This window comes from Grus americana, chromosome 6 (genome assembly GCF_028858705.1).
Source record: "Grus americana isolate bGruAme1 chromosome 6, bGruAme1.mat, whole genome shotgun sequence".
Classification (NCBI taxonomy): Eukaryota; Metazoa; Chordata; class Aves; order Gruiformes; family Gruidae; genus Grus; species Grus americana.
The window spans coordinates 6,646,972-6,655,941 of record NC_072857.1 but is presented as its reverse complement, the minus strand read 5'-3'; positions in this window follow the sequence as shown (position 1 = coordinate 6,655,941).

Sequence of the window (8,970 nt, the reverse complement as noted above, 5' to 3'; positions counted from 1 at the left end):
TGCAAATTATTTTAAATAGACCTCAGGCTAATGCCGCTGTTTTAAACGTGTAACAACACTGTGAAAGATGTGAGCACGCTGTTTAATTTATTTGCAACAGTAGATCAGTGTTTCTCATATTTGCTTTTTTTTTTTTTTTTTTTTTTTAAGAAAGATTTAATCCATGAGAGAGCAGCAGACCTAGAATTCTGCTCAAGGATCCATGTCCCCCTCCTGCCTGTGGAGCACTGGGAGGATGAGGAACACACTAATAATATTTTTCTACCGTAACCACCTCCATTTTCTTCTTCAGATGCTTTGTTTCCTGCACTAATATTCTCGTTTTCTCGACATAATGAATGAGCTTAGGGACTTGCAGGAGTTTCAGTACCATTTGTTTTTTATCCTAAAGGAAAATACAAACCCCTCTGTCAGATAGGACTCTGCATAAAAATAAGTGCTTTCTGTAATACAGAAGTTGAAGGTGACCTATGGTAATAACTGATACAAACTTTTTTTTTAAGCCGAAAGCATTCCTCCCTAGGTTTTATTTGTTCTAGCTAACATTTCCTCACATGACTTAGGTACTGCATAGTATTTAAAGCATACAGCACTTAAATGGTAATAGAAAATTGAGCATCTTCATGGACTTTCTTTTACATATCAAGTATAGTTTACTGATTTATTGGTAAGAAAATGAAGCTTGGATAAAAATGGATTTCCTTGTTTGACTTTTAAAATTTATGAGTGAAGCAGATATTTTTTCCAAACCTAAAGCTGGTAACATGTTTGGTTAGGTCAAAAAAGCTGTTTGTGTTTCCATCCTGTTAAAGAAACACACAGTAAAGGAGCTATTAAAGAAATAATTTAAAATGAGAACAGAATCAAGAGACTATTTAAATGGTAAGAAGCTTGCCCATTTGTCCTGTTTCTTGCAATTTTTCTTCTATTTCTTAATTCCATGTTAGCTATCACCAATTTTTTTTCTTTAAATTTTAGTGTAAATTTCTTTTCTTGTCTGTACCTCTCTATGAGAAAGAACATTTATTTTAATATCACTCTGTACTATTGATCAATATTTATGCTATTAACCAAGCAGTTGTATAACAACCTGTCTGTTCCAATACCTAACTAAAATATTTCTTTCTTCTTTCTATACATTACTCCTTTACATCTCCTGTTTATTGCGAGAATAAGTTACTTTATTTCATCAGTAATAAAAGTCAGCCTCCACAACTGAAAATCTGTGGGGAGTCGATAGCAGTTGGGGTCGGAGAAGTGACAGAAATGCTCTACACAAAGACAAGAAAGGATGCTGTTATTCTCTGTCCTATCCGGAGATGCCACGGTTGGACTAGGGGCTGCCTGGTCCCTTGAATTGGAATTTTCCCTCATTTTCCATAAAGGCAGGATCGAGGCCCATAGATGCACAAAGCTCTTAACAAACTAATTAATATTCACAAAAGCGAGCCAGGAATTGGAAGGATGAACTAATGAGAAATGATTAAGAGTTAAATATGCATGGCATGGCTTAACACCTATTAAAGCAAAGGACTCAGTAGTTGCCTGCAAATACAGAATGTAAATAGAAAGGGCAGAGGAATTAGTGAGGTTGGTTCTGGAACTAATGAAATAATATGCAGTAAAGTTGTTGTCTTTTTGCTTATTAAACTTTCCCTTAAGCTCTAATGCAATAGGTGATACTGGAAAGAAAAATGAGAAGGCAATTTCAGGATAATAGGATAAAATTGAAAAAAACCCCACCAAATCCATGCCCTGGCCAAAATATCAGATGTTAATTATGCTTTCTGTATCTGAAATCATTGAAAAAATCAAGAAGGGGCACCTGGGGAGTTACAGGCCTGTCAGCCTCACCCCAGTGCCTAAGAAAGTCACGGAGCAGGTCACCATAGGCGTGATGCTGTGTCCAGACACTCGAAGGATGAGGAGGGCATGGGACCATCCAGCACTGGTTTGCGAGGGCGATCCGTGCTTGGCTAACGTGACTGCCTTCCCGACGGGAGGAATCCCTCTCAGCTGGGTGATGGCCACGAGTGCCATTTGGCTCAACGCTAGCACAGCTGTCAAGGCAGATCCCACCAGATCCCCACAGTAAAACTGGGGTGGCAGGAGCTGGTTGGAGGAGGGTGGACCTCAGAGGGTTCCTAATGGACTGGTGAGAGTGGCCATCGGGAACCTCACAGAGCCCAGCGAAGGCCAGTCTGAAGTCCGGCACTGGGATGGGGTGACCCCGTGCCACAGCTGAGGCTGGGGATTCCCTCCCGGAATAGCAACTGAGAAGTACCTGAGGTTCTGGTGGACAACAAGTTGACATGAGTCAACAGCGTGACCTCATAGCAACGCAGGCTAACTGCAGGCAGGGTTGCGTTAGCAGGACTGCAGCCGGCAGAGGAAGGGACGAGTTTATTCCCTCCTGGGGATGGCACTGGGCAGGCTGCATCCACAATACTACGTCTAGTTTTGGGACACATACACAAAAAAGAGAGTTCTCTGCAGAGGGCTGCTAAGGCGGACAAAGGGTAATGGCGTAAATATCTGATTACAGCTGGGTCTCTGCTGGCAGGAGGGTGTTCACAGAGGCAGGGTGAGGAGGGGACAATCTGATGAATTAACCATATATAAGGAGGATTTCTGAGTGGAGTTGAGAAACAGCTTGTGGTCAAAGATTGCAAATATTGCAGTCAAATTCCAGTGTAGCCAAACAGAGATTTTGGGGACTCCATAGCAAACTTGCAGCTACCAGGATGCCCCTACGAGGAAGCCAGAGCTCCATCTGGGCATGGAAGAGCAATATGATCCCATCCCATCCTGTGATCAGAAGCCATTTATGAGAGATTTTGTGTTGGTAATTGTTTTCTCTATTGTTCAAACTAGATTTAAAATGCAAGTCTATTGCAAGAGTTTTTTTGATATTTATTGTTCTAATTTAGTTGACAAATTGATGCTACTATAAAGCCAATGTTCCGTTAAATCTAGTTTGCTTGAAACAATACTTTACAGGTGAAACACGAGAGTAATTGAAGTGTGCATGCCTGTTATGCTGTTTAAAGTGATTCACCTGCCTTTGCGTGCATTCAGCAAGATTTACTTTAATACCCAGTGTCACACGATAGAACATCTCAGAACAATCTGCATATCTGAAACGCTGTCATTCTGTTTGGCAAGTCGGCTGAAGGAAGTACGGGCTAACAGAACAACAGTGCGAGCGCTTTCAGAGCCTGAGGTCTGTACAACACAGTTCTGGAGCCCGGTGTGTCGGTGGGGTGGTGGGACGATAGCCTGGCTGTGGCCCAGAGATGCTGGTGAGGTTCAGAGGTGCAAGGTGAGCCCTGAAATTTGATTTCTGAAAGCATTTAAAAAGTGTACTTACTTAGAAGTATAATTAGAAGTATACCTAAAAATCCTGATTTGGATTTGCTGGCATAATAGGTTTCTGTTATCTCTAGAATATATTTTATTTTAAAATTGCACTGTATGACCCAAGCAGCTTTACTTGTGAAGACGTGAAGGAAACACAGGATGAAAACTGGAGGATTTAAGTCTAGCCTCAGATTGAATATTAGTGATTTATATTGGCAGTGGTGATTTCCGTGCTTAGAAGATGAAGAGTTCTTTTAAAACTGTATCTTACTGTAACAATATTGGGTCAGAAAGCATCAACCTCATCCAGGATAAAAAAAAAGCCCTTTTTGCCTTTCTCACAAGAAGGAGTATTACTGCAAACTTGAAGTATGGAAAAAACCCATTATTGCCTCCAAGGTGGTATGCCATCTTAATAAGACTTATCTTCAAGACAAGAAAAAATGCACTTTTCAAACCCCACATGCATTATAAACCACCACTTACAAAACCTTTGTTCTAAAGTGCTGGCAATTTTACCTGGGGCAGACATTTTACTGCATTTAAAAGGTCTCCACAGGATACTAGTAAATCTAAGGTGAACCAAAAAGACCTATGGATACAATGAAATTTAAAGTTTTTGTTTTTCCAAGTTTTTGTTGTTTGTGATCTTTTAAAAAGTGTAACTTCCATCCTGGTAATATAATCTTAGTTTATACTTAATATCATGTTTTAAGAGAGAAATGGCTAGTGAAAAAAATAAATTCATGTTTTTTTCAAGAAATATCATTAGAAAACATAGCACTGTGACAATTAAAGCAAACAGACAATTGAAGTAAACTAACAACATAACCAGCAATCTATTTGGGTCATGAGCCAGAAAAGGCCATCTGGCATTCCCAGTGATAGCAGGAACAAGAGCTGCCACCTTTTATTGCATATTGATAAGGTCTGGTAACTACTGGATTGCTCCACCTGAATGCAAAATTGCAGACATAGCGGGTAACGCTGAATCACAAGTGGTAATTAATGCAACAGAAGAATAACATTACCGGGCACACGGCCTTTCCAGTTAGAATCGGTCTACTTTGCTCGAAAGACCTGGAAATTGAAATTCTGCAGCCAAAGTGCTTATCTGAGATAAAACAAAAAAATTAAGGGACTGTTTATGCAAAAATAGATTCAATTCCTGAGACGTATGACTGGCTGTTAGGCCTGGCCCGCAAGCTATGCCTACGCCGCAGCATGGCGATGGTGGTTCATCATGAGCATCTCCACGGGGTTAATGCAAGGACAAATCCTACTGAAAACAGGCATGAGATAGCAGGCTGAGCGTGAGTGTGTTATCATTGCACCCGTAACGAACGCAGCCCAGGAGGAGTTTGCAAGCTATACCCTACACCTTCAGCAACCTGGATTTTAAATAGTACGAAGCCTGGGTGAGAGGACTTTTTGTGAGCATGTGGACAGCTGAAGACAACACCTGGAAAATGAGGTTTTTTGATTGAGTTCTTCTTTAACTCAGTTTACAAACTCAGTTAGGATGACACTAATTTTGCCTTTACTAGAATATTACGTGGAATTGGCAAATGCCAAACATTTTCCTCGTGAAAACAAGGCCTAACTCATGAATTACAATCCCACAATTAACATTACACCAGTCACTCTTAAAAACGTTAGAAATATCCATATCATTTTGTTAGGGTTGAGAGCTTTTGGTATAGTAACTGGGCGAGCTAAGTTTAATAACAGAGTTAAAAAAACAGAAACAAAAGATGATGCCAGAAAGGTTTCCTCTTCTTCCTTCCCAGTCATTTTCCTGGCATGTATTTGAATGCCTCTCAGCCTTTTATACCTAGGAGCAGAGGTTATAATAACGGCTTTAAATGTGTAATCTCGTGCAGTAAAACCCCTGCCATTAACGCAAGGTTAAATATCTGATTTTTAAACCTATGAAGGTCAGGAAAGTAAGGAGATAAAATTACCGATGCAATTTAGTTTGGGAGTTTAATGCATTAAACAGAGTTTACAGCTGCGTGCTGTAGTGGAGGAGCATCTGTCCCCATAGTATGAAAAACATGTTTATAATGACTTAACTGGTTTTCTGAGTGACCAGTAAGCGGAGAAATCGGCGCCAAGCTGGGGCAGGACCATGCAGCAGGGAGTCTGCGGGTCCTCGGGGCCAGGCAATCGTCAGGCCCGTTCCCTCACCGCTTGCCTTCCCAGGAGCGCGAGTTTATAAGACTCTGCTGCAAAGCGGGATATATAGCCGGGCGCTGGGTCCGTTATCTAGACAGAGAAGAAAAAGGCCTCTTCGATCGATTAATCAATTTTTAAGCTTCAGGCTTTAGGCTGCTGCTTGCTGGTGGGATTTCTTGTACCATCGTGGGCAAAAGTCTGAAATAGCAACTGGAGAATGCTTGCACAGTATGGACCAGCTATTTTTGGAAGGTGACAGCCTGTGTCATCCACTGTTTTTACAGAATCTATAAAAAGAGCAGGAAGAAAATTGTCTTCCTTTCACTTTCCTCCCTATTTCTGTGGACCTTTATGAAGTCCAGTTAAATTCTTCAGTCTCAGAATCCTCCCTGACAGTTTAACCATATTGAATTCAATGGTTTTTGAACTTGAACTTGGTAAGTGGCATGATTCCTGCCTGATATTCTCTTTCTTATGTAATGCGCTTTGTCTATAATCATCTGTGAAACATTCCATCGTAACTCCATACAAAAGAAATTTTGCTAAAAGTTTCATAACTACTTTGCTTGCAGCAAGTCCTGCTCCAGCAGTATTTAAAAACAAGGTGAAAATCTCTAAAAGGATTTGGTACAATGATTGTAGTTTGCTTTTAATTAAGCTTTCTTCTTTCTCCCTTGAAGTTTAGTCTCCTCTGAGGCTTGGCACACGCTGTGGAAATATTCCCCAAAATTCACATCCCCTCAGTGAAAATTGCAGCACGGCCCCAGTCGCAGCTGATCTTCCAGGAACTCGTGGCTTATCTACAACGGGTGCCAGTTGTTTGAAATGAGTCAAAATTCAGCGTGAATTTAGTCTCAGTCAGACCTGAGTTTTAGTTCTGTTGAGCTAATTTCCCTAAAAAAAGCGTGGGTAATGATGTGCTAATTTGATGTGTACTGATCGGATGTGAGCTTTTGAGGAAGCTCACCCAAGGACTCAGCTTACCGGAGGAGGGAAGCTGCAATTATATCGAAATGATTTCGTGCCTCTTGGGTGGTCTTTGCAACTGCTGCTTTTCCTTGGTTTTCCCTTCTTTCCTCCCCATCCTGACACCACCGGAGCAGACTTGTCCTTACCCGTCTCCTTGCTTGGCCTCTTCCCTTCCCGTCCCACACCTCTGGTTTTGTATGTCCCCCTCCTTTGTCCTTCCTGGAAATGACAGGAGATGGGCTGAAGCAGTAAAGGAGGACCTCTTCTTTCCTGGGTTCTTCTTGCACACATTATATTCATGCCAAAGCTTTTGTTTGCCAGTTACCTCATGGCAGCTCACATATTGGTAAACAATAATTTGGTCAATCTCAAAAAGTTTATTCCAAGCTACAGATGTTAGTTGTTTTGCTGGAAGACTCTCAAAAATAGCAGGGAAGAGAACTGTTGCCAGACCAGATTATCATCTGCCAAGGATGAATTTTCACTCGTAACAAAACTCAAATTCAGATCAAAATCGGGATTCTGCTCCATACGTGATCTAAAGGCAAAAGGGATTTGTAGGTATGTAATTCACGAGGCATGTTGTGTCTCTGAGACACGGATGATGCAAACAGTGTGGCGATGAAGAATGCGTAAGAAATAGCGGGAGGCGGACGTGCTTATAGCTGGCCTGGTTCACTGCGAGTCCTTACGGGGGTGTGATGCTTCTGGAGGGACTGTTGCAGTAGGTAATGGTGGGACCATAAGGGATTTATTCTCCAGTAATCCTTTTCCTGAGGTTATCTTTTTGAAGGAAAGATTTTCAAAACAAGGAAAGCTCTTTATACATCTTAATAATGGGGGTTATTGAAGTATAGAACATTTTAATGCCTTTGCTGAAGGTCTATGGTAAATTTGTGGCAGATTTAGGATTAAAATTAATGTTTTCTCTGCCCTAGTCCTAAACTCAATCTCACACAGTCCTGACACAATCTTTCTGAGTCAGTCCTGTGGAAATGGGAGACTGGCAGGGTCTTTCAAGATACTGTTATATACTGTTAACTCATTCCTGCAGTGCGTTCTGCTCCCTCCTATGGTAAACGAGACACAGCCACATATATATTGGGAAATGGAAGAAGTCAGAATGGGTGCTAATCTTAACAAAAAAAAAAAAAAGAAAAAAACAAAAAACCAGGCAGGAGATCAACTTATATGTCAATAGACTGACCACTTTCTATCCCTTGGTAAAAGCAAGATGTTGTCAGAAGATTACTGCTGCACAAAAATCTCTTTATAGAAGGCCAAGTAAAAGAATGCATCTCACTTAAAAGAGTATTTCCCAAGAGGCAGCTTCCTTCAGCTGAGCCTTGAGCCTGATCTCTCAAAAATAAATAAATATTCAGCTGCACAGAATATTACTTAGCTTGTTGCATAAGAAGGCTGAAAAGATGTTATTGGTAAAGTTAGTGGAGGCAGTAAGAAGGAAATTAATCTAATAGCTGGAAAGATATGATAGTTTATGGAAAATCCGTTTATAACCTTAAGGGGCTTGTTCATAATTGTTACTGCTTTCCCCAGAACGGTTGAAGAATGTGTCATAACCTGGATTTGTTTAAAGCGCAGTAGCTATATTTTATTTTCACAGTCTGTTTATCTTTAGAAAAGCCTTAGATTTCATAATAAAATAAAACAACCTTAGTAAAGTTTAGTTACATTTGTTTATTTATTTATCTGAGGTCAGGACACTTATATTGAAATCCGAGAGGCAGGGATAAATAGGCATGCCTCTTACAGCTGCGCTGTGTGCTAAGAATGGACATACTGGCAGATTTCACAATGCTTTTAACACGTTTTTGCCAGAAGTGTTTGCTGTAAGCCTGTACCTGTGTTTAACGTGTGTCTGTTCTGTATGTTAAATACATAGTGTCGGAATTGAGTGATGTATATTTAAGTCCTATAGGATAATGGACAGAGAGATTCAGAGAGGGAGAAATTGAACATTATGCATTTTATTGGAGCTTCGCGAAGTTGCAGACTTCAATTTGCTACAAACCAGTGGAGCTAAACCAATGTTCACAAAGATGGGACATTTTAGAGAAATAAACCTGTAGCTTTTTTCCTCCTGGCTCTTGCTGTCTCAGAGGTTAAAACTCTATAATACGTTGTGCTAACAGTAAGCTTTATTACACAGACTTCGCAGTGTTTCAGACTACTACTGCATTACACTGTTCTATTTCAGCCCTGATGCTAGATGCCACCTTCCAGGTGAAGAAGTTCTGAAGGAGCAGTGAATTTTACACCTCAGCGGTATCTTCTTTTTCTGTTAATAGGTTGTATTAGACATAAAACCACTCTAAGCTAAAATGAACTCTTTCCTTCAGCTCAGGTAGAAAGCAAGTGTGCTCATCACTGCAATAAGTTAAAAGATGGATTGTCTCATTATCTTTGTAATGCCACCTAAAGTAGAATTAAAAATGCCATAAC